We start from the raw sequence: 27692 nt of genomic DNA, 5'->3' as shown, positions 1-27692 counted from the left end.
GGACAAAAGAGAAGACTGATTCAATGCTCCAAAGCCATATATTTTTAATAAGTTTTATATAAATCCTAAGAAACTGTTTTATACATTAATAAAAGTGTTTTCTTTAATAGAAACAATGCACTAGGGCTTTAGATGGTCTTTTTCTTGGAAGGCAGCTCTGCATTCTTAAATAACTTCCCTTTCAGGCAAAGATAGCCATGGGATATACTCACAAATGAACACATTATATGTACCATGTGAAAGCCAAACTTGGTGTTTTGTTCATTGAAAATCATGAAACTGTCATTAAGTTACCTTAAAAGCTTTTCTAGAAACATAGTCCCTCATTGACTTACTAAAAAACAAGTGATATAAAGAACCATATTTATATGGTTCACCAAAAGTGAACCACAAATTTATATAAAATCATCTTCATAACCTCCTAAATTTTCCATTGAGGACTACAATACTCCCAAAATATTTTGGAAATTTCACATAAAAATTTTTGTCTAAACTACATGTTACAAAGCTAAACTACAATACAGTAGCCGCATTATTTCCAGAATAAACTGTTTTCTTTTTATTCCTCATGATCTAAGCATTATGGTTGTAAAACTACACCTACGTAATATAAAATTTATTTTCAGGCGCAGCTCTACATGGCGGTTTTAAGAAAATCATCTGTTCTCCCATATGGATCCCAGCTTTCTCTTGATATATGCTGTCAAGAATCGGTAGGACCAGCCTCTATCTCCCTGTTCTATCATAACTCCTAGCTATAAAAAGGCCACTAATAATCAGAAACATAATAAAAACTTAAGTCTAGGAATTATATTTCAATGCTTATAGTTTCCCCAAATCATCACAAATACTTATCACAAAATTCTGTCTGTGAAAAATAAATGTTGTGATGAGAATAAGGTAACATGGTTCCCTTATTTATTTCTCTACTATTGTTGGCTTCTTTCCTGAATAAAACAAGTCTAATGAGAAAATAATCACTAATATTTACCCACAGACACACACTCACAAATAATATGTGGTACCACTTGCAAAACAAATCAAGAGCTGATCTTCTTGGTCCTATAATCACTTGAATGATAATGTTAATTAGACTAATATAGCACAGTAAACACAAATTGTCCTGAAGTAAGGTTGTAAGGCACACTTATGTTTGTGGTTAAGGGTGTTCACAGTAGTATCAATATTTAATTGTTCTTTTCGGTTATTTGCCCAATTCCTTCTCACTACTTTCAGATACAGAGTAGGTCATTTGGTAAGATGGCGAACAAACACATTTGTGAGAAATTTCCCCCCAAAAGTGATTCACCAGGAGGTAAGAAGTTTCTAGATGTCAGGCAGCAGCAGCTCAGAGAAGTACCTCAGGGCCCAATTCTATAAAAAGGGTGTGAGTTGGATGCCCCTTACACCCCAGCAATGTGATGCTTTGAGGAATAGTTGCGGCCATACATACTGAAAATGTATGATGAGCATGTAGGTATGTTAAGAATGCTTTCCACTCCAAGAGAAAGCCTTCACACCCTGCAATGGCCATGCCTGAATTTGGAAAGGAAAAGGTATTAATGCAGGGTGAAAAACTGTTTGTGGGTAGTGTGCCTGAGCTTCAACAGAGATGATAGGAGACCAAAGAGTCCAGCATATGCAAGAGTGTTGACCTATGAACCATCTGTATCAGAATTGCCACTTGAACCAGATTTCTGGGGGAACATCCAGGGAATTTTTAACAAGAATTCCAAATAAACCTTGTGTATAATGAATTTTAAGACCAAGTGAGTGGATTAGCTTTCACTGCTTGGTATACTTGAGCCCAGTAGGTTTGGGCAAACAGGGGAAAGGGAGCCTCAAAAGAAGCATATTTCCCGCATATAAGACTGATGAATATCTACTCACTTGTTGCTTGGAAAGTAAAACTTGATGCTCCATGTATATGTTCAAGTGTGTGGAGCAAACCTAAGTAATTTGTATCCATTTATCATCATGAACATCTTCATCACTGCTCCACAGCACTACCATTTAAAACACTATTCAATCTTGTTTGACTTGAGAGTTGATACATATAGAGATATATGTCTACTCTCTCTCTTTCTATATATATATATATACACACACACACACGCACATATTTAGAGAGAATTGGAGATAATTGGATATAATTGGGTTCTGTTTCTACATTGTATGTACATAATGTATATGTTATATAATATGTATATACATATTTATGCAAATGTATACATGCTTATATCTATTGCATATTCAATAGTCATAAGATGATATTTTATCAATATATACATCTTTAATATGTGTATATATAACACATATGTATATATAATACATAATATATAATGAGACATGTCACCATATATATGAGACACATGTATACACACACATTATCTATATACAATGAGAAACAGAGCTCCAATTATACAGATTCAATCCCTATCTCAAGGTGCAACCCAAATTTCAACTCCTCCATGAAGCTATCAGCTAGAAGGAAATTCTCCCTCTTTTGAACTCTAGTAATGCATTATCTAAATCTTTCATGCAGTTTTATAAGCTGTTACCAGAATTTATCCACCACAATGCACTCTTAAAGCAAGCAAGACCCACCTGAAAATAAGCAATATACGGAAGCTGGACAAAGGTTTGGACAAAAATGAAACCCATTCCTGTCTCATTAACAAATTATATTAACTAATTACGAGTGAAATAACCAAAGGACAAGCAGACGTAATTGCCTAAGTGAGAAGTTTCAGGCATTGGAACCAAGGACTTAGAAGAGACAAACTGGAGATGATAATGCAGATCCAGTGTTCATAACATTTCTTTCCCAGTCTCAGAAAGGGTGGGCCAGAACTAGCATAGTTTTAAGATAAACTTGTCTCAACTGTGTTGAATGGTGGACAAGGACAAGTTATTATTATTCACTGGAATCTGGGACCAGGATTTCCATATGCTTGAGGTGCAAGGGAGAAGTCTCAGAGAGATAAGCTATCATGAGTCAGTTTATCAAGATATAACTTTTTGGCCATTAAATTGTATAAAATTATCACACTCTTAATTTGAGAAACATGGTATTGAAAGCTTCTTTCTAAACAATTATTGCTAATTTGTTAGCAATACTAAACTAAATCTTCAAAACTAAATCTCGCTTTAAGACTTAAAATCAAGAGAACTAAGAAGACAATTTGATAGCTAGAATTTGATAAGACAAAAACTTATCACTTTTATCTTTTCATTACATTAAAATTATGATTTCCTTCTGATTAAACCCCCTTCATACTGTCCTCAAGGTATTTAGTACTACGCATTTCACAACAAATATACTCAAATATATTTTTAAATTAATGATTAAAAACAATGTTTTATGAAATAAATCTCTTCCAAAATTCCTCTAATTATACTGTAACCAAGTCACAGACAAGGAAAGACATATACTACTATTCCTAATCCTGTCTTATTCAGTCAGAATAAATATATAATTTTTAAGTCTTATTTTAGAAAATATCATCTTCTGATGAATATGCAGTAGATATAAACAATATATAATATATGTATATGGATATTGATATCCCTTCTATTACAGAACCATGGCATTTTCAATTTAACATATTATAGTTTTTTGATCATTTTATTAGCTTTCTATAAAAGTTATTGCCTGTTTTATTATGAAAATGTAGTAAAAATATCTTTGATAAGATATGGATGGGTAGTAACTTCTTTGAAGAGTTGTATTTCCTTCTATATAACTTAATTTTTAAAAAATTAGTTATCCAACATCAATTTAAAAAGCAGATAATATTTAACGTATAGAGGAGCGTATGTTCAAAAGCCCTTATGTGAGTCAATTATTTAGAACTTAGGAAACTTAAAATTACAGAAATGATTATTATATACTAGTGTCTACTCTCAAAATGTTATTAATGTGAAAAATATACCAATAATGTAAATTCAACTATACCTCCCTGAATGAATTTATAAACCTAGCCCCATGGGAATGGATAAGGGAGGAATTTGATGATCCTATCTTAAATGTTATCTTCCCACCCAATTCCCATCTCAGGTGGCAGTATTCCTGGCAGCATCAATAGACAGAAATTCATCTTTTGTGTTAAATACTTCTGGTAGCCAATGGTTTATTAACTCTTATTTTCATAGCAAAAAAATAAATGGTTTTCTGTATATCTATACACACCTGCAAAAGAAATCTTTGCTTCAGTCTCTGATACGTGTTTTGCAAAAAGTACTTAACAATGATTTTCAATTATTTACAAAACCCTATGAGGACAGAAACAATGGTAGCTGTAACATAGCTCTTAACATATTGCCTAGCAGGTAATACATAATAAGTGTATGTTGAATGTATACATGCTCGATTCAATTAATAAGTAAATGAATGAAAAATGTAGGGGAATAATTAAAATCATTTTGATAGAAAGTTAACTGTTATTAAATCAGAAATTTATTTACTAGTTTCCTTAAGTCAATACATTTGTTAATTGCCTGTTATGAGTGAATAAAATGAACCACAGAGAGAAAGCTGCACCTCTTAGCAAACAAAAAATTAAAAAGTCATATTTCTCTAAAAGAATGTTACATGTTGAGTGTCATTTCCTTTGAAGTATTTGCTCCCTTCTTGACTCATATACATTGCATGTATTTCATTGACTTTCAAGCTTATTAGTGCTTTAACTATGTTGTAAAATGGAAGGAAAGAGTCCCATGTGTTTTCTAACTCGCTACACTTTGCATACCCATCTTATAAAAGCATACTGATAGTGTTTCATTTTAGATTGAATACTGCCACAATGGACACAGCAGCATTGTTTCTGAATCAGCAGTAACAGGAACAGTATTGCCATTAGTGTGACAAGGGCTAAAGCAGTTAGTTTTAAACTTGATGTAACAGCTGTTCCATCCATTTACTAGATCATGTTGATACATTTCTACATCCTTTATGTGTTTGCAATGGCAGATGCCTGTGTGTTAGCCCTAGTGTTCTTGTCTGGCACCCTGACTTGTAACCATGCATGCGAAGGATGCATTATAGCCTTAAGGGACTGATTATCTCTATGGTCACATCCCTCCATGGTACTGTATAATTGTTTCAACTGCAAGTAAATTCCTGAAATGCTTAGTATGCACACAGGATGAGGGTCTGCTGGACCTTCCAAACTGCTAGTGATTACACAATGGGGAAAGGAGGCCCCTTTAGAGGCATTAGGTTGTAATGCGTTCTTTATGTGCTTACCTATGAAAACACAGATGGAGTTGCCCAAACTAACATGTGAAATGACAGCTACTGGGAAAGTTTATGCTGACTATATAGTGAAGAAGAGTTATCTTCAATAATTAGTACTATATATTAAAATACAAAGGAATAATTGTATATACCATAAATGCAATATGGTCTGGCTAGATAAAAATAGACACTGCTTTGATATTTTTGCTGTTTGAAATTTAGATGTTAGTCTTTTATTTACTTTTTAATTACTTAGTATGTGTGATATGTATAGTTCAGACCTCCACCATCTGTTGATGGCATTAAACATCATGAATTAGTTCTTCCTTCCTTCCTACAAATGTCTTTCTTTGAATTTAAAATATTATTGCTGTATTTGAATTCTTGACAATAGGAAGAAAAATAAGCAAACTTACTCAAATTAAAATATTTCCTTCTGTTAATCCAATCTTACTTAAACTTGACCAGATGTTTTTAAAGTTATACATAATTATTTTTGAACAAAAACACAGTACTTTTCATTACTAGACAGAACCTGAACCTGATTGTCTTCTAATTAACCTGATTTCCTACCTCTGGGAAAGCTGAGCCATACTTACCTGGTTTCACAATAAAGTTGGGATTGACTTAGAGTATCAATGTATGAAAGAATAGCACTTTGTTAAAGATCTGAAAAAAATAAAGTATTGAATGGATACAACTACATTGGTGCTTATATCTGGAGTTAATAACTCGGCCAAATTAACGGGGCAGATAAATTATTGAGAGTTGTAAAATTCTGTTACGCTCGTGAAATAAAAGATTATTGTTTTAAATTTAATCACCTGGGTATCAGTGTGTATCATATATTTTAAATCAACATCCATGGGCTATAAATATTTTATTAAATATTTTAAGAATACAGGAATATTTAAGTGTAATAGCATCTTTTGACTGAATAAATGTTTCCACTTAATGAGAAAATGCATTGGCACCATTTCTGGAAACTGCCTACTTTTCTTTTCAATTCTCCTGCTGTTCCTACACTTCAATATTTTCTTTATAGGCACTAATTTGTATGCCAGCGTGGCACTGGATTGACAGGTAAATTACCCTTTAAAAACATTAGAATATTCACCAGATAAACTATTATACTAAAATAAATCACAGAGCTCAGTTTGTCTGACCTTAGTCATGAAAAATATTATTTGTAATTCTACAGTGGAAATGAGCATAAATTATAACATCATTTAAAAGAGAGATTTCCCATCCCCTATGAAACAATACATAAGAAAGCCAAACTCTGAAAAAGAAAATAACTAAGCTCTGATTCTCCCCTTTTGAAATCAGTATACACAACCTCAAATTAACTGCAAAATCTTTGTATATGACCCAGGAAATAAAATATACACCAATTGTTACCTTTGATCTTCCAAAAACCTCTATTTGTGGATTTGGCTGTGGTGTGTGCCAAATATAATTTGGGGTTTGTACTAGATTTTCTTTCCCTTGTAACATGTTTTATTGTACTTCCAAAAGAGATTCACAACCATGCCTTCTTAAAGCAAGTATTAGACTGGCAATTAGAAAGTAATACATTAGATTATAGAGGTGCTTCAGTTTGGTCACAAATAAAAAACCTGAAAGATTCTTTCGAAGTTTCTATTTAATTTCTGGAGAATTTACGTTCTTTGAATTATTGAAGAAAAGTTGTGATAATTCTTTATAGTCCTACATAGTTATATTTCTATAAAATTATAGTTACATTTATATTTACATAAATGTATTTATATAAATTTCAATAATACTATTTATAAAAATTCTGCTAATTAGATTTTTTAATACTTGCTAGGTGCCTTTACATATATTAAGTTACAACAAAATAATGTGATAAGTAAAATATCATTCTCACTTTATTATACAGAAATCTACAGCTCAACTGAGGTACAAAAACAAGGTAATGTAAATTTTGGACTTTTTGTATTCTACAAATAATTATTTATATATATTGGCTGAAATGTAGTACTGTGTCTACTAATGATAAATCCTATACTAGGTAAGCCATTTACAATTAAAAAGTGAGAGATATCCATTCTAAAACCTTTAATTTAAAATGTACACATATCTATATTAGTTTATTTAATACTTTTACTTAATCACTTCATAATCATTTATCATCTTTCACATCTCTCTTCCTAAATGTAATTTAGTATAAAGAAATAAGATTGATATTAATACAGTAAAAACACATCATAGTTACCTATGAATTCCCTCAAGTGTATTTCCAAATTATGTGAGTAAACATGAATACAGAACCATATATTCATATATATTATGCTCATAATACCATTTTGCTTTAAGTAGAAGTAAATCGAGTATATGTCAGACACAATGATCCTGACCCTGTTTCTAACAAGAAAACTGGACTCAATCATTTCATCTCCCATAGAATTGTATTTTCACCTCTATTAAATATGGACAATAATTAATTCAATTTTTTATTACAGCAATATTATCAAAACACTGTCTGTTTTTAAATATCAACTGTTGTTTACATGTTAACTTTTTATACTTACAAAAAATTCTCTAATTAGTTTTACTCAAAAATTATTCCTCTACATTTTATTTGGAAAGCTAATCTTTGTAGAAAGTGTAGAACTAGAGTATAAAATCATTTAAATATTAAAAGTATAATACAGTGTTTCATTTTACAATTCTTAAAGATGCAAATTAATACTAATCTGTATAGCAATTAACTCTCATAAGGACATGGTTTTTATTCACAGTACACTGATAAATTGTGTCCAGGTAATATTCATGTGAAAATATTCACGGACTAGTGCTAATTAATTGTTTTAGAACATTGCTTATGCTTTTTGGATGTGACCATGTTAATATACACAACCAGCCCCAACTCCTGTGACGAAAGGGTAGTCTCTGCAAAGTACCTCAGGAGTTCATTTGGGACCTCTGAAATAGTATATCTCAGGAAAAAAAAATAAACTAGAAATATAGCAGCCCTCACAAGGACTGAAACCCAGTTTTAAGCACCTTAATTTCTCATTTTATTAAGGTGATGTATCTCTAGAACAGCAGCCTCCCTAGGTGCAAAAGTAATTTCTTTCTGGAGATAAGTCAAAACATCCAAAAGCTCTAATAATTTTAATAATTTGTCATACACAGAATCACATAATATAAAAATTGTCAAATAAAAAATAAGAAAAATAGAAAACAGTCAGTATAAACCGACCTAGAAGAAATATAGATATCAAACAGAGGTTTTAAATTGGCTATACCTAATATGTTTAAGAATATAAATGACAACATAGACAACTCTGGAAAATACCAATAATATTTTTTTAACAATCAAGTAGAAGTTTTAAAAATGAGTACATATAATGAATAAAATTTGGAATTCATTGCATGACATCACCATTAGATTATCCAGCTAAATTAGTGGATAACAAATAGTTAAAAAATGTTCAGAAAGAAAAACAGAGACATAAAAGGACAGACAATATACCAAGAAGTATGCAATGAAAACAGTGCTGCTTGGTAAAACATTCCAATATACACTTAATCAGAGTCCTGAACATATAAACGTTAGAAAATTACAAAGTAATATTTGATATAATAACAGTAAAAAATAGTAAAAGTAAAAAATTGAAGACAGTCATCAAATCACAAAGTCAAAAAATTGCAAAATACAAATGATAAATACAGAAAAAAACCACACCTGGACATATCACAGTGAAACAAAGAGAAAAATAAATAAATAAATAAATAAAACCTACAGGCAGAAGATAATAACATTGTATATTCAAGGTACCTATGGAGTACAACTGTCACCTAGAATTCTATACACATCCAAAATTTGCTTCAAAGCAGAAAGCAGATCTTGTCTTGCCACTGCCCGGGAGACAGATACAGCTTCTGTTCATTTCAATATCTGAGCAGATAAGACAGCACCAGAGTAATTAAAGCAGCAAGTGTCACAACCAAACTTGCCTCTAGGCATTGTTTCTGTTCAGTACATTGACAGAGGGAGGGGCCAAGATGGGCTACTAAAACCCTCTGTGTGCACCTCTGTCATGAAGAGGAAACAAAAGAGCTAGTGAACACTGACTTGGCAAGCCGATCATCTGAGAAACCACATCGAGATCCATCGAGGCAGCAGTGGGACAGAGAGAGCAGAGAGGAGCCAGGCTGGGCACTGGCCTGTCTGGGCTGGCCAGGAGACCCTCTCCAAAATAGGAAAGGGTGAATGAGTGAGATCTTCTCTACAGGTACAAATGCAAGACTGAGAATGAGAGAAACCCCCAGCCACACCCCTCACCCCACCCACTGAGCTTCTAGGCTGAGGCAGAGAGCCACTCAGATGTTCTGCGGAGGCAATTCTCAAGTCTAAGGGGACCTCTATATGCCTTGGGTCCCAGAGTAGACAAGCACCAGCGCCACAGCCCCAGGAGAGGCTGCAGTCAAGGTGCCTGAGAGAAGTAAGATTCTTCTACTCAACTTCACCAGACAGGGCTTGGCACCAGCTTCCAGCCCAGTGGAGCCTCTTCTGCCTGACCTCAGCCTGCAGCTGCAGCCTCCTGTTGTCCTGGGAAGCATCCAGATGGCAGGGTGGGCCACCTCACCTACCCAGCCATTGGTAGCCAGGTGGGCAGAGCCTGCTAGAGTTTCTGGCTCAGTGGTCTGACTTCTGTGTGAACTCAGCAGGTGGGCGCAGCAGCCTCCTCTTGTCCTGGAAAATACCTGGATGAAAGGATGGGCAACTCCACCCACTCTCACCACTAATAGTCAGGTGGGCAAGGCCTGCTAGAGCTTCCAGCCCAGCGATCCCTCTTCTATGTGGACTCTGCCAGCAGGCACAGCCTCTTGTCCCAGGAAAAATGTGGGCAGCAGGGTGGGTGACACCACCCACCTCTGACTGCTATTAGTCAGGCAGGTAATGCCTGCTAGAACTTCCTTCCCAGTGTTCCTGCTTCTGCTTGAATTTGCTGAGGGCTGTGGGGTCCTGCTGTCCCATAAGCACCCAGACAGGATTGGAAACACCACCATCCCTTGCCTCTTGTAGCCAGATGAGTCACTCTCACTAAAGCTTCCAACCCAGTGGTCTCACTTCTGTCTGAACTCTGTGGACTGGTGCAAACCTGTGTTCCCGAAGGAAGCACCTGGACAACAGATTAGGGCTGACCTCGTAAGGATACAGCCTGTCTGCCAATTGTGACCCCTGCCAGAGGGAGCCCCATGGACTAGAATACCCAACAAAGAAACATGGGCACAGAAACGGCAATCGGAGGGGGCCCTTTGAAGACGCAGGAATGGACTAACACTGAGGCTAGTTTACAGAACTCACCTTATACCACAATGAAACCCCAAGGGCATCAAAGAAGACAAAAACCAAAAAACAAAACAAAACATACAAATTTTGGCACAGCAAATTCAAAGACTGAAGGAATACCAAGTCACACAGATGATGAAAAACCCTGTACAAGAACTCGAGCAATTCAAAAAAGCCAGAGTGCCTTTTTACCTGCAAACGACTGCACCACTTCCCCAGTAATTGTTCTTAACCAGGCTGAAATGTTTGAAATGTTCTAAATAGAATTCAGAATATGAATAAGAAGGAACATCATTGACATTCAGGAGAATGTTCAAACCCAATGCAAGGAATCTAAGGAATAAAATAGAACAATACAGGAGATAGAAGACAAAATGGCCATTTTAAGAAAGAACAAACTGAACTGATAAAGCTAAAATACTTACTTCAAGGATTTTATAATACAATTGCAAGTATTGACAGCAGAATCGACCAAGCTGAGGAAAGAATCTTAGAGCTCCAAGACCAGTTCGCCAAAATAATTGAGTCAGTCAAAAATAAAGAAAACAACAACAACAAAGAATAAAACTCTGAGAAATATGGGATTATATAAAGGAACAAAATCTGTGATTCAGTGGTGTCCCTGAAAGAGAGAGAGAGAAAGCAAGTAAGTTCGAAAACATATTTATAGGTATTATCCATGAAAATTTCCCCAACTTTGCTAAAGAGGGCAACATTCAAATCTAGGAAATGCAGAGAACCCCTGAGAGATGATCATCTCCAAGACGTCGTACCACGTAAACCAACCCCAAAGCTAGAAGAAGACAAGAAATAATCAAAGTCATAGCTGAACTGAATGAAATTTAGATGTGAAATAACATACAAAAATCAATGGATCCTGAAGTTCGTTCTTTGAAAGGATAAAGTAGATCGATAGATGACTAGCTAGACTAATAAAGAAAAAAAGAAAATGCAAATAAGCAATATCAAAAAGGACAAAGGAGACATCACCAATGATGTCATAGAAATACACAAAACCCGCAGAGACTACTGTGAACACCTCCATGCACACAAACGAGAAAAGTCAGAAAAAAATCAGTAAATTCCTGGAAACATACAACCTCCCAAGATTGAACCATAAAGAAACTGAAACCCTGAACAGACCAACAACAAGTTCTAAAATTGAATTAGTAATAAAAAGCCTATCAACCAGAAAAAGCCCAGGACCTGATGGATTCACAGCCGAGTTCTGTCATATACATCAAGAAGAGCTGGTGCCATTTCAACTGAAACTATTCCAAAAAAATTGAGGAGGAAAGACTGCTCCCTAACTCACTGTATGAGGCCAGTATTATCCTGATACTAAAACCTGGCAGAGACACAATAACAAAAACAACAAAAAACTTCCAGCCAATATCCTTGATGAAAATAGATGCAAAACTACTCAACAAAACACTAGCAAACCAAATCCAGCAGCACATCAAAAAACTAATTCACCAGGAACAAATCAGCTTTATCCTTGGGATGCAAGACAGGTTCAACATAGGCAGACCAATAAATGTGATTCACCACATACACAGAACTAAAAATAAAAAAAAAAATAAAAAAGACCCTGCATAATCATGTCAATAGGTGTAGAAAAGGCTTTTGATAAAATTCAACATCCCTTCATGTTAAAAACACTCAAAAATCTAGGCACTGAAGAAACACAACTCAAAATAATAAGAGCCACCTATGACAAACCCACAGCCAACATCAAGCTGAATGGGCAAAAGCTGGAAGCATTCCCCTTGAAAAGAAGAACAAGACAAGGGTGCCCACTCATACCACTCCTATTCAACATAGTACTGGAAGTCCTAGCCAGAGCAATTAGGTAAGAGAAAGAAATAAAAGGCATTCAGATAGAAAGAGGGGAAGTGAAACTATCTCTGTTTGGAAACAGTATACTATATCTGGAAAACGCCATAGTCTCTGACCAAAAGAGCCACAAAAAGAATAAAATACCTAAGAATACAGCTAACAAGGGAGCTAAAATAGCTCCACAATGTGAATTACAAAATACTGCTCAGGTCAGGTATGGTGGCTCACGCCTGTAATCCCAGCACTTTGGTAGGCTGAGGCGGGCAGATCATGAGGTCAGGAGATCAAGACTATCCTGGCTAACAAGGTGAAACCCCATCTTTACTAAAAATACAAAAGAAATTACCTGGGCATAGTGGCATGCACTTGTAGTCCCAGCTACTCGGGAGGCTGAGGCAGGAGAATCGCTTGAACCCAGGAGGCGGAGGTTGCAGTGGGCTGAGATCGCACCACTGCACTCTAGCCTGGCGACAGAACGAGACTCCGTCCCCCCACAAAAAAAGTAAATAAAATACAATAAAATAGAAATACTCCTCAAAGATATCAAAGATGACACAAAGAAATGGAACATTTCATGTTCATGGATAGAATTAAGATGGTTAAAATGACCATACTACCAAGAGTAATTTCTAGATTCAATGTTATTCCTATCAAACTACCAATGACATTCTTCACAGAATTATAAAAACAATTTTAAAGTTCATATGGAACCAAAAAAGAGCTCTAATAGCCAAGGCAATCTAAAGCAAAAAGAGCAAAGCTGGAGGCATTATGCAACCTGACTTCAAACTGTACTACAAGGCTGCAATAACCAAACAGCATGGTACTGGCATGAAAATAGTCACATAGAACAAAGGAACAGAACAGAGGGCCCAGAAATAAAGCTGCACACCTACAACCATAAGATCTTTGACAGAGTCAACAGAAAATATCAATAGAGAAAGGACTCCCTATTCATGAATGGTGCTGGGATAGCTGGATAGCCATATATAGAAGATTGAAGCTAAAACCCTTCTTTATACCATATACAAAAATGAGCTCAAAATGGATTAAAGACTAAAATGTAAGACCTAAAATTATAGAAACTATGGAAGGGTACCTAGGAAATACCATTCTGGACATAGGCCCTGGCAAAATTTCATGATGAAGACACCAAAAGCAATTGCAACAAAAACAAAAATTGACAAATGGGACCTTGTTACACTAAAGAGTTTCTGCACAGCAAGATAAACTATCAACGGAGTAAACGGACAGCCTACAGAATGGGAGAAAATATTTGCAAACTATACATGTGACAAAGGTCTAATATGCGACTCTATAAGGAACTTAAGCAAAAAACAAAAAACCTTACTAAAAAATGAGCAAAGGACATGACACACTTTTCAAAAGAAGACATATATGTGGCCAACAAGCATATGAAAAAAATGCTCAATGTCACTAATAACTAGAGAAATGCAAATCAATACCCTAATGAGATAATTGTCTCACACCAGTCAGGATGATTATTATTCTAAAGTCAAAAAAATAGCAGATGCTGGCGAGGTTGCAGAGAAAAGGGAATGCTTATACACTGCTTATGGGGAGGTAAATTAGTTCAGCCATCTTGGAAAGCAGTGTGGTGATTTCTCAAAGAACTTAAATCAGAATTATCATCACAACCAGCAATACCATTATTAGCTATATACCCAAAGGAATATAAATTACCTTACCATAAAGACACATACACACATAGGTTCATCACAACACTATTCACAACAGCAAATTCATGAAATTAACCTAAATGCCCATCAACAGTAGACTGGATAAAGAAAATGCAGTACATTTATCCCATGGAATGCTATGCAGTCATAACAAGAATGAGAGCATATCATTTGCAACAACATGCATGGAGCTGGAGACTATAATCCTAAGCAAACTAATACAAGAACAGAAAACCAAATACTGCATGTTCTCATTCATAAGTGAGAGCTAAACATTGAGTATACATGGAAACAAAGAAGGCAACAAAAGTCACCAGGACCAGCGTGAGGGTAGAAGGTAGGAGGGGGGAGAGGATCAAAAAACTATCTATTTGGTACTATGCTTATTTCCTGGGTGACAAAATAATCTGTATACCAAATCCCCATAACACACAATTTAACTATATAGCAAACCTGCACATGTACCCCTGAACCTAAAATAAAAGGTTAAAAAAAAAAAAAAAAGCAAAAGAAAGTGGCAAATAACTTAAGATGCTTCAAAAATTTTTCCCACTCTTTGGGTCATAGCATTCATATCATTTGTCAAATGTGTGATAGAATTTTTATATTAGCAAACATTCTTTATAATTCCATGGTAATCTATTAAGGAACCACAGCAATTGAAAACATCAGTTATTTTCTTGCTGTATTAATGCTAAAGGGACGTATGGAAACAAAGTAAACTAAAATAAGAGCTTTGGGTTCATGCTTTGCTTCAGAGACACATTTAAAAAATTCATGGTTCAGCAAAATGCTTCTGTACTTTTGGAATCCAAATTTTCTGGATATTTTAATCTTTTAGAAATTTAATATTTGAGAAATCCAATTTATTTGTAAATATAATGGCCCTAAATGATGGCTACTTTCTAGTGTATTTGGGAAGAATATATAAAATTGTAAACAAAGGTTTTTAGCATCATGATTGGCATAAGAACTCAATAAATGTTAATTCTCTTTTTCTCCAGTTTACTGAGAATAAATCCAATGCACAAAGAGTTATAGAAAACAATGAAAAGTGAGTTTAAAATAATTGTAATGTCTTATCAAATTTGTCTTGGCTTATATTTTAAGAAATAAATTATTAAAGGCACAAAAAAGCAAAATAAATAGATTTTCAGACAAACGAAGGATGTTTTAGTATATGTATTAAATTTTAAGAAGTTAAAGATGCATGTTTTAAATTACAGATTAGCTCCCTGAAAAATAGTAAAGTAATGCATAATGAGCTTCTGAGAAAAAAGTAAGTTAATAAAAAAATACTGGATTAATCCAAAAAAAGTAATAGAGAGAAATTTATATGAAATAGAAGAAAAATAGAAAAACAACAATATAGTGCATTTAAATACATACACGCACACACACACACACACATATTAATAATTAAATTTAATGAAAACAATGTAAATAGAATATTTAAATGATAAAAGTGTGGCAGACGAGATAAAATAATAAAATCCAACTATATATGTGTAGGAGACATAACTAAATATACGCATAAAATATTTGAAAGTAAAATTTTCAAAAATATATATTATTTCAACCCTAACCAAACAAACCAAAACATCTTGGTGCATATTTACTAGTATATATTAAGTATATATTATAATATGTTATTATATATTATATTCATATAAAATAAGTTATTGCATAGCAAAATTATTAGTTACAATAAGGTTCATTTAATAATCATAGAAATGTCACTCTACCATGAAGATATAAAAAATTCCAAATAAGTAAGCAGTCACTTCATTGTTATTCTTTCCCATATGACAAAACCACCTCAACAGTTACTGGCTTTAAATAATAATTTCTTGGCTGGGCACAGTGGCTCATGCCTATAATCCCAGCACTTTGGGAGGCCGAGGCAGGTGAATCACAAGGTCAGGAGATCGAGACCGTCCTGGCTAACACAGTGAAACCACGTCTCTACTAAAAATACAAAAAATTAGCCGGGCATGGTGGCGGGCACCTGTAGTCCCAGCTACTCGGGAGGCTGAGGCAGGAGAATGGCGTGAACCTGGGAGGCAGATCTTGCAGTGAGCCAAGATCACGCCACTGCACTCCAGCCTGGGCGACAGAGCGAGATTCCATCTCAAAATAATAATAATAATAATAATTTATTATTTTTCATGATTCTGAAGGTTGACTTAGCTCAGCTAAGTGGTTTGCACTGAGGGTCTCCTATATATGATCTGCAATCAGATGGCAGCTAGTGATGAAGACATCTGAAAGTTCAACTGAACTGAATGTCTCAAGTGGCTTATTTGCAAGACTGGCAATTATTCTGGCTACTTCTTTGAAGTGTATTTAAGTTTGTACCACTGGAGGATTTGCATATGGCCTTACTAAGGTCTTGGTCTTCTTACAGGATAGTGGCTGGGTGAATGTTCCAAGATTTTGAGGTACATGCTGAAAAGCTTCTAAAGATTAGTCTTGGAAATCCCAGAGCATCACTTTCCTGGCATTCTACTGGTCAAGCAAGTCACTAAACCAAGATCAGAGTAAAGGAGAGATGGACTAGAGTCCTCCTATTGATATGAGAAAAATCTGATGTGTAGAGGGAAGGAAGAGGTTGATTGTGATGTCTTCGGATACTCTCCCTGCATAGAACGTAACAACATAGCTTCAAACTATATTTATAAAAACTCATCAAAATATAATGAAAAACAGACAATCATAATCACATTATAATCCATGATGAAAACAGAAATATTTTTTTCCTTTCAAGATGAAACAAGCAACCATTCTATCCAGGATTTTACTGAAAATATCAACTAATGAAGTAAGATAAGAACAAAAAATAAAATAAGCAAGAATTAGAAGTGATGAAATAAAATATCCATGATTTATATAAGACAATTTTATGTACACAGAAACTCTAAACGATTCTAAAATAGACTATTACAATAATGTGGTGTGTATAGCTCATTCACTTGATACAAAAAAAATCTGAATTTTATCACTATGTTTTGTTATAAGTAAAAATTAAGTGTAAAAATTCTACCATTTACAATAGCATCAAAAAAATTAGATACTCTAATAAATGAAACAAGAATGAACTCTATGCAAATACAATGTGTAACACATAAAATATTGAAAGAAATTTAAATCAATCTAAATAAACAAGGTATATTCCATGTTCATGAATTGAATAACTCGTACTGTTAGGACATTAGTCTTCCCAGTTATTTGTAGATTTAATGAGCTTCCAATCAAGTCATTAGTAGGTTTTATTATAGAGATCAACCGGATCACGTTACAATTCATGTGGAAGTGCATACACATTTTGCTCAATGTTGGCCAAAATAATTTTAGAAATCGAAATTAAAATTGAGATTTTAAACTATTGACTATCATTTTATTATAAAATATATTAATTAAAATAATTAATAATTATATATAAAGCTATGTAGACCAATATAACTGAAAACAGTGTTCAAGAACAGATGAATATGGAAACTTGATTTTATGAGAAAACTAGCATTATTGAGAAGTAGAAAAAGAATAGTCTTTTTAAAAATTGGCCAGTATCACTATGGAAAAAAATTAGTTTTCATCTCTGAAGGAAAGCATACAATGAAATTTATAGAGGTAGATTATAGACCTAAAATTTAAAGTTAAAAAAAGAAAGCTTTGAAGAAAAAACGCAGGAAAATATATTTATTACCTGAATTTTAAAAATGCTCCTTAATCCTGATACATAAAGAACTAACTATAAGATAAAATACGTAAAAATTGAACTACTAAAAATTCCTGTACAAAAAAGGCACCATTCATGGCTGGGTGCAGTGGCTCATGCCTGTAATCCCAGCTTTTTTGAAGGCCGAGGTGGGAGGATCACAAGGTCAAGAGATGCAGACCATCCTGGCCAACATGGTGAAACCCCGTCTCTACTGAAAATACAAAAAAATTAGCCAGATGTGGTGGCACATGACTGTACTCAGGAGGCTGAGGCAGGAAAATCGCTTCAACCAGGCAGGTAGACGTTGCAGTGAGCTGAGATCGTGCCATTGCACTCCAGTCTGATGACAGAGCAAGACTCCATCTCAAAAAAAAAAAAAAAAAAGTCACCATTCAAATAACATAAAGGTAAATTATATAATAGAAGAAGGTATTTGAAATACATTTTTAAAAATTGTATCACAATATATTTATCAAAATCTCATAAATCAAAAATAAAATACACAATCAAATAACAAGATAATGGACAAAAGACTTAAACAAGTATTTCACAAAACATAATAGCTAAATAACCAATAAATATTAGAAAACTGTTCAGTGTACATGAGAACAATGCAACTTAAAACCACACATGTTTACATATAAACACACACACGAGTAGAAAAACTCATGAAAACAACACCACAAAAACAAAAGCCTGCAAATCCTGTGGAAGATGTGGAGCAAAGGGAACTCATATATTGCTGGTAACAGTGTGACTGGGCCTAAGCATTTTGGAAAACAGTACCTACTGAGGCAGAACGCACTTAAAAACCATACATATATGTAGCTAAGATTGTTCGAGGCAGAACAATGCTAATCATGCAAAATGAGAAATAACCCAAATATCCATCTGCACTAGGATTGATAAATTGCAGTATATTCCCACCGTAATTACTATGAAGAATTAAAATCAATGAACTAGTTTCATATAAAACATGGAAAAATATGGGCAAAACAAATTTAGATAGAGACACACAGTAGTACATACTATAGGGTTCCACTTAAATAATGTTCAGAAATATGCTAAACTTAAAAGTCAGGACAGTGTTAACCTTCCCTAAGTATGGGAGTGATTGATGGGGAGGGCAAATCAGGGGCTTCTGTGTGAAATAATAGAGGGGTATTGTTTTAAGTTAGTAAGTATTATGGTGTTTGTTACACAACAAAATAGAACTGATTCACCACATATTATGTTATGCCCTGACTCTTAGAATGGAACTGTCTTTAAGTCTATCCCTGGCTAAATACAAAGATCCCATCTGCAAGTCTGAAAGAACCACCATTATAAAATGTGTTCAGAATATTGAATGCCAGGGATTTTATTTTCTTAACATAAATGTTCACTTCATATTTGAGCAGTCTTTTTTTTTTTTTGAGACAGAGTCTTGCTCTGCCACCCAGGCGGGAGTGCAGTGGCACGATCTTGGCTCACTGTAACCTCCACCTCCCAGGTTCAAGTGATTCTCCTGCCTCAGCCTCCTGAATAGCTGGGATTACAGGCGCCTGCCACCAAGCCTGGCTAATTTTTGTATTTTTAGTAGAGACAGGGTTTCACCATGTTAGCCAGGCTGGTGTCGAACTCCTGACCTCAGGCAATCCACCCGACTCAGCCTCCCAAAGTGCTGGGATTACAGATGTGAGCCACTGCGCCTGGCCCAGTCTTAATTAATGCAAATATTATCCTTCTGTTGAAAAGTAGACTCCATAAGTTTTACTTATTTTTCCTAATTCTGCATTCCAGCAGCACACGTGAAAAGACAGGTTTGTCCTAATAGGACATTCCCACGTATGTGAGAAACAAAATGTTAAATTTATTTTAAGTATTTATATCTCTATGTCTTCTGCATTCACATATAAAATTCAAGTTTAGCATTTCTGCTAATTTCATCAGCTAAAATTTTCCAGAAAGAAGAAATTTTAGTGAATCCCTGCTAAAAAATGTCAGACCAAAAGGATTAGTACTGCCCTAGGTTTGAAAGGTCAGTGGGTTTGTTAAAAAGGGAGGGAGAATGATTTCCTGAAGCAGTCTTCACCATCAAAAATGCCCTATCTGGTTCTCAGAAACCAAAATCTCCAGACTGCTCACAAGGCAATATTTATAAATCTTTTATGACAGGGTCAAGGCTAGGGTATTGCAATACAAGCTATCATCACTGGAAATAACATATAGGCCTTGCTGAAAGCTATCGTGGTTAGCCCAGCATACATTGTTGTTACAGGAAGTCAGGGACCCAAAATGGAGAGATTGGCTGGAGCTGTGGCAGGGGAACATAAATTGTGAAGATTTCATTTTAATATGGACACATATCAGTTCCCAAAATTAATAATTTTATAATTTCTTATGCCTGTCTTTACTGCAATCTCTGAACATGAATTGTGAAGATTTCATGGACATTTATCAGTTTACAAATAATACTCATAATTTCTTATGCCCGTCTTTAATCTCTTAATCCTATTATCTTTGTAGCTGAGAATGTATATCACCTCAGGACCACCATTGTACAAATTGATTGTAAAACATGTATATTTGAACAATATGAAATCAGTGCATCTTGAAAACGAACAGAATAACAGCGACTTTAGGGAATAAGGGAAGACAACCATAAGGTCTGACTTCCTGTGGGGTTGGGCAAAAAGAGCCATATTTTTCTTCTTGCAGAGAGCCTATAAACGGACATGCAAGTAGGAGAGATATCACTAAATTCTTTTCCTAGGAAGGAATATTGATAATTAGTATTCTGGGAGAAGAATTGCATTCCTGTGGGGAAGTCTATAAACAACCACTCTGGGGGTGCCTGTCTTATGCAGTTGAGATAAGGACTGAAATACGCCCTGGTCTCCTGCAGTACCCTCAGGCTCACTAGGGTGGGGAAAAAGCCCACCCTGGTGAATTTGAGTTAGACCGGTTCTCTACTCTGGAATCCTGTTTTCCATTGTTTAAGATATTTATAGAGACAATATGTGCACAGCTGAACATAGACCCTCATCGGTAATTCTAATTTTGCCCTTTGCCTTGTGATCTTTATTGGCCTCAGAAGCATGTGATCTTTGTGACCTACTCCCTGTTGGTACACCCCCTCCCCCTTTGAAATCCTTAATAAAAACTTGCTGGTTTTGCAGCTCAGGTGGGTATCAGGGACCCACCAATATGTGATGTCACCCCTGGCAGCCCAGCTGTAAAATTCCTCTTTGTACTCTTTCTCTTTATTTCTCAAACAGGCCCACACTTAGGGAAAATAGAAAGAACCTACTGTTGAAATATTGGGGGCGGGTTCCCCGGATACATTGTAACAAAGCAGTATCACCTCCACTAGTATTTTCAAACACCTACATAAGAGCCTTGAGGACTATTATAATTGAATTCCACCTTCTTAAGAAATACCCTGGCCAAGCGCAGTGGCTCACGCCTGTAATCCCAGCACTTTGGGAGGCCAAGGCAGGCGGACCACAAGATCAGGACATCAAGACCATCCTAGATAATAAGGTGAAACCCCATCTCTACTAAAAATACAAAAAATTAGCCGGGCGTGGTGGCAGGCACCTGTAGTCCCAGCTACTCGAGAGGCTGAGGCAGGACAATGGCGTGAACCCAGGAGGCGGAGCTTGCAGGGAGCAGAGATTGTGCCACTGCACCCCAGCCTGGGCGACAGAGCAAGACTCCATCTAAAAATAAATAGATAAATACCCTATAATTAATTGTATAATGACTCATTGGAGTATATTCAAATAGTCCTCAGAGAAATTAAAAACCTGATCATATTTTTAATATTTTTATCAAAAAATGCCTAAATTAATGATTAAAGATCATATACATAATCAATTTTCAAAGAAAATACCTTTATATTGTTGCTTGAATAGTTTTTATAAAATCATGCAGCCTTGATCCCATATACATAAAGTAAATAAAGTGTATATTTTAAAAGCATTGGGAAAAACACGTCTCAGAACAATTTCCACTTCTGATATTAAGCAAATTTGACACCATGAAAATTGTTCTGATTCAAAATGCCAAAAACCCTGAATTGAAAATAACAAAGCTTTTTTTAAAAAAGCATAGCTGTACTCATAAGTTGGTTAAAAAAAAAAAAATCCTCTGAGCCCCAAAACGGAGAGGATACTGGAAGACAGAGTGATAAAGTGCAACTGAACTACAGATGTCTTGGGAGTATTTTCTGATCTCAGAACCAAAAGGCTTGCAGTTTAACTACTTTTCCAAGAACTGGAGACAATACCTTGAGTCTACAAAAATGTGAGGTTAAAACTGAGACCTACACAAAACAAAGATGTTAGCCACAAGGGTACCAGGAAAAATACGTCCAAGTGGTATCACTAGAACTCTTCTGTTTGTACTGGCTCTGGGTGGGAAAAATATCGGTCATGAAAACTTGAAAACTTTGCCCTGACTTTATGCAGCTTTAGAATTTGAGTTTAAAGTAAGAATATATTATGGGAAGGCCCAAACTAAGCAATTACTTTAAATTTCAGTAAGATATTGGCATCTCAATTCATCTGAAAATGCAGCTTTTCTCTGAAGAGCAGGCTTCACAGGATTTCTACAGATAACATCTTGCCAACAAGGCTCATAATCCTAAATCATCAAACACACAGGGAAGCAGCCATGAGTGAGAATCAGTAGAAACAATCCACAGCAGAATTAATCTGCTCAAATAATTTGGGTTTTTACTATTCACACATAGAATATAAATACATATATATTAATGTTTAAATGAAATGAAAGGTTAATTTATCTCCATCATTTAAGAACAAGATATTATCAAACAAGTTTAAGTATATTTGATACAGAATTAAGTGCAATTTCTAGATTTTACAAATATAATCATTAATGATAAGAATCCAGTGTGAAGTTAAGCAGTCAAGTAAATATGGATAATGAGAGAATTAATGATACTGGATGCAGATGAAGAAATAACTCAAGTTTGCTGCATTCTTTTTACAAAAAGCAGAAATAAGAAGTGAAAAAACAATAGTGGATGATAAATTGAAACGGTCCCAAATTTCCCTTATTAGACTTCAAAAGAAGAAAAAAGGGAAAATGAATAGGCTATATTTAAAAATGTAATGACTGAGAATTATCCCAGAACTGATAAAAACAAGGCACATCCCAAACAAAACATATTAATTTTTTTTTTACTAAAGAAGATTGTATTTTTTACAGATGACTGAAACAATATGCATTCAAATTCTTTGCTATAATGTAACCATACCACTCTTCCACTAAGAAAGAAATCAAATTCTCTTATCCTTGAATCTGGGGATGCCTTAACATTTGTTTGTAACCAACAGGATGTAGAGGAGATGATGCTACTTGACTTCTGCAGCTTTGTCCGAAAAGGCCATTGCTTCTTCCTCTCTTTAAATGCTCGCTCCTGGAAGCTCCCCCTCAGAAATCTCCCTCTTGGAACTCAGACACATGCTGAGACACCTACCCTAAGCCACATGGAGAAGCCACAGGTAGGTGCTGTGCTTAGCTGATGAAGCATCCAATGTGCCAGACAAATATGTGAACAGGCTCCATGAAGATTCCAATCCTCCAAGTTCAAGTCTTCCCTGCTGAGGCGCTAGACATTTCTGAGCAGAGACAAGCTATCCCTGCTGTGCCCTTTCTGATTTCATGACCTATCTATTTCCTGAAAACATAATGAAATGGTTGTTTTATGCCACTATATATAGGACACTAACTGGAGTATTTACCCTTACCTAAATACGTGGCAATTTCACTGAAGAATAACAAAGGAAATTAGATGATCTTACAAATCTATCTGATAATTTGCTATTCAAATACTTATTTTAAAAACTATATCAAGAATATGCAGAAAACAACAAAAAAGCACAAACCTGATAGAAAAAAATGTACAAAACTGGCAAAGGTCTTGAAAAGAAACTTAAAATCCATATGGTCAATAAGCATTAAATACTCAATTACATTAGTCATTGGGGAATGTAAATGAAAACTGTATGTAATACAACTCACCATACCACAAAGGCTAAAGTGAAAAACACCAAGTGTTAGTGATATATAAAGTAACTGGAACCCACACTGTTGGTTAAAGTATAAATTTGTACAACTCTTTCAGGAAATGTTTTTGAAGTGCTTACTAATGTGGAATATGCCCAAATTGTAAGCCAGAGAATTCAACTTTTAGCCATAATAGCAATAAAATTATGTACGTGCATTAACCAAACAAAAATAAAACGTGCTAGAATATTCATAACTGTTATTGTGAACCTAAATGTCATCAAAAGCAAAATGGATAAATATACTTTAATATAGTCAGTGTAATACTATATAGTAGTGAGAATGAACAAACCAGCACAAATAGATGTACATAAATATTACAAACACAATGTTTAGTAAAAGAAGACAAACATGAAAGAGGATGTATAGTGTAAAACGTATAGTATACGATTTGCCTGCAAATCGAAAAGCAGGCAAAAAGTAATATAACTTTATTACAAGACTGAGTTCTATGTACCTTTTAGAGGAAAGGGGTTAATAATGCTAAAGGGGTCCAAGAGCAGAGGTTCTGAGGCTGAGGGTGTTGGTAATGCCCTGTTTCTTTGTGGATGGGGGTTGATTATTTTGTGGCTCAGAAATGATACTTCAAAATGAAAGCCACAAAATTCACCTCAGAAGCAAAAGTTTATCTCTGACCTTCACTTGCCCTCCTGTCTCTGGCTCCTTATTGTCCCCTGAGGCTAGCCACAGAAACTATCATCCCACTTCCCCAAGGCAGTTATAGAAAGTGGAATGAAAATGTGGTACATATATACCATGGGATACTATGTAGCCATTAAAAGGAAGGAGATCATATCCTTTGGAGGACATGAGTGGAGCTGGAAACCATTATCCTCAGCAAACTAACACAGGAACAGAAAACCAAACACCGTATGTTCTCACTACAAGTGGGGGCTGAACAATGAGAACACATGGACACAGGGAAGGGTACAACAAACACAGGGGCCTTTGTGGATGGGGTGGGGAGAGGGAGAGCATTAGGAAAAATAGCTATGCATGCTAGGCTTAATACCTAGGTGATGGATTGATAGGTGCAGCAAACCACCATGACACACATTTGCCTATGGAACAGAGCTGCACATCCTGCACATGTACCTCAGAACTTAAAATAGAAATTAAAAATAAAAAAAAAGCTAGAATCCCTCTTCCCCAAAGCCAGTCATAAAACTTAAAAATAAGAGTGTAACTTACCCCCACCTTTCTGCGTAAAGCTGGCCATAAAGAAATTATCTGACCTATTGAGAGGTGACAGCATGCTGGCAGTCCTCAAAGCCCTGGCTTGCTCTCGGCGTTTCCTCTGTCTGGGCTCCCACTTTGGCGGCACGTAACGAGCCCTTCAGCCCACTGCTGCACTGTGGGAGCCCCTTTTTGGGCTGGCCAAGGCCGGAGCACACTCCCTCAGCTTGCAGGGAGGTGTGGAGGGAGAGGCGCCAGCCGGAAGCGGGGCTGCGCGCCGCGCTTGCGGCCAGCTGAAGTTCCGGGTGGGCGTGGGCTTGGCGGGCCCCGCCCTCGGAGCAGCCGGCCGGCCCTGCCGGCCCAGGGCAATGAGGGACTTAGCACCCAGGCTAGCGGCTGCGGAGGGTGTACTGGGTCCTCCAGCAGTGCCCACCCACCGGCACTGCGCTCGATGGACCTTAGCTGCCTTCCCGCCGGGCAGGGCTCGGGACCTGCAGCCCGCCATGCCTGAGCCTCCCACCCCCTCCTTGGGCTCCTGTGCGGCCCGAGCCTCCCCGACGAGCGCCACCCACTGCTCCACAGCGCCCGGTCCCATCAACCACCCAAGGGCTGAGGAGTGCGAGGGTGCGGCGCAGGACTGGCAGGCAGCTCCACCTGCAGCCCCGGTGCGGGATCCACTGGGTGAAGCCAGCTGGGCTCCTGAGTCTGGTGGAGATGTGGAGAAGCTTTATGTCTAGCTCAGGGATTGTAAATACACCAATCAGCACCCTGTGTCTAGCTCGAGGTTTGTGGATGCATCAATCGACACTCTGTGTCTGGCTGCTCTGGTGGGGCCTTGGAGAACCTTTGTGTCCATACTCTGTATCTAACTGATCTGATGGGGACGTGGAGGACTTTTACGTCTAGCTCAGGGATGGTAAAAGCACCAATCAGCCCCTGTCAAAACAGACCACTCGGCTCTACCAATCAGCAGGACGTGGGTGGGGCCAGATAAGAGAATAAAAGCAGGCTGCTTGAGCCAGCAGTGGCAACCCACTTGGGTCACCTTAACACACTGTGGAAGCTTTGTTCTTTCGCTCTTTGCAATAAATCTTGCTACTGTTCACTTTTTGGGTCCATGCTGCCTTTGAGCTGTAACACTCACGGTGAAGGTCTGCAGCTTCACTCCTGAAGCCAGCGAGACCACGAGCCCACCGGGAGGAATGAACAACTCAGCACCGCCTTAAGAGCTACAACACTCACCGCGAAGGTCTGCAGCTTCACTCCTGAGCCAGCGAGACCTCGAACCCACCAGAAGGAAGAAACTCCGATCACATCTGAACATTAGAAGGAACGAACAACTCTGGACGTGCCACCTTAAGAGCTGTAACACTCACCGCGAGGGTCCGCGGCTTCATTCTTGAAGTCAGTGAGACCAAGAACCCACTAATTCCACACACACTATCTTGTTTTGATTGTAGGTCATAAGACTCTCATTCCAGAGAGGGCCCTGCCCCATACCAAGAAGGAAGGAATGCTGCACAGAGAGGCAAAGAAGAATCTAAACAGACAACCTAAACCCTTGCTGAGTTTCTCCATTCAGTCTTCTAGCATTCGATCATACCATTTGGGTCCAATATTATTTCTACACAGCTGTCCATACTTTGTCAACCCTAAGCAAAAAATGGACAGTTTCCCGTATATCTTTGGGTCTTCATTCTGAAGGCTCCCGTGTCATGTAAAACTACGACCAGATAAATTAGTTTGCCTTTTCTCCTACTAATCTGCCTTTTGTTGGCTGATTTTCAGCAAACTTTCAGAATGTAATGGGGAAGTTTTCCCTTGGCCCCTACCATTACTTCAGTTTCATTTGTGGAGATTCATAGTTGTAAATTCTAGTATGTGTATGTTTTTGTATATTTAATATATTTCAATTTAAAGATTTTAAAAATAAGAACAATTATGGAGAGAAAAGGTGGATATCCTACAAAAGAATGAAAATAGCAGGAAGCCCTAGTAAAATTACACATTTTCAAAGAATTAGAACAAAATAGATGCCCATCAAGAATTTTATGGCCAACTATTCAATAATGAGAGTGAAAAAAATACAAAGAACCAACATGGAGAACACATATCCAAAATAGGAATTCCTAAAGTTTTCCAACTCTGAAGGAATTTTTGAAATACACAAATACACAAATTTATTTGTGTATTTCAGATACCAAAAGTACTGCATCAGATGTACAGTATTTTTGGCATCTCAAATACACAAATAGATACCAAAAATATGAATCAGTATAGCGTAGTAGTAGAAAGACATATGGGTATTTAAGACAATTGTTAGCATTTCAAAATGCAATCAGGGTTAAGAAGGGTTAGGATTAGCAAAATCCCAGATTTAAATTCTAAGAATGAAGAAATGGTAACGTTTAAATCCAGGTTGTCAGCTACTAATATTTTTTATATTCCCAGGTGTTTATTTCTTCATCTCAATTAGATTGCAAATTTCTTAAAACCGAAGTCTTTCTTGTTTTGGGTTTTTGTTCTTTTTGACTTCTTGGGCAGTAGCATAGTGGTTATTTCACCTTCAAAAGTGATTCTGATATTGAGATGTAATTGTTTGTTAGATGGTGC

General features: G+C 36.3%; 1 long non-coding RNA gene across 1 annotated transcript in view; it reads right to left on the bottom strand.

The window, feature by feature from the left end:
• The window catches only part of LOC131382972 (uncharacterized), a 39537-nt gene extending 14226 nt beyond the window's left edge, over positions 1-25311 (bottom strand). Inside the window, exon 1 of the long non-coding RNA XR_009212609.1 lies at positions 25095-25311. This is a non-coding gene — a long non-coding RNA (uncharacterized LOC131382972). The remainder of the gene's footprint in view (positions 1-25094) is intronic.
• Positions 25312-27692: the final 2381 nt, after the last annotated feature.

This window comes from Hylobates moloch, unplaced genomic scaffold (genome assembly GCF_009828535.3).
Source record: "Hylobates moloch isolate HMO894 unplaced genomic scaffold, HMol_V3 SCAFFOLD_3, whole genome shotgun sequence".
Taxonomy (NCBI): domain Eukaryota; kingdom Metazoa; phylum Chordata; class Mammalia; order Primates; family Hylobatidae; genus Hylobates; species Hylobates moloch.
Note: the sequence above shows the minus strand (reverse complement) of the source record. Positions and strands in the feature narration are given on the sequence as shown.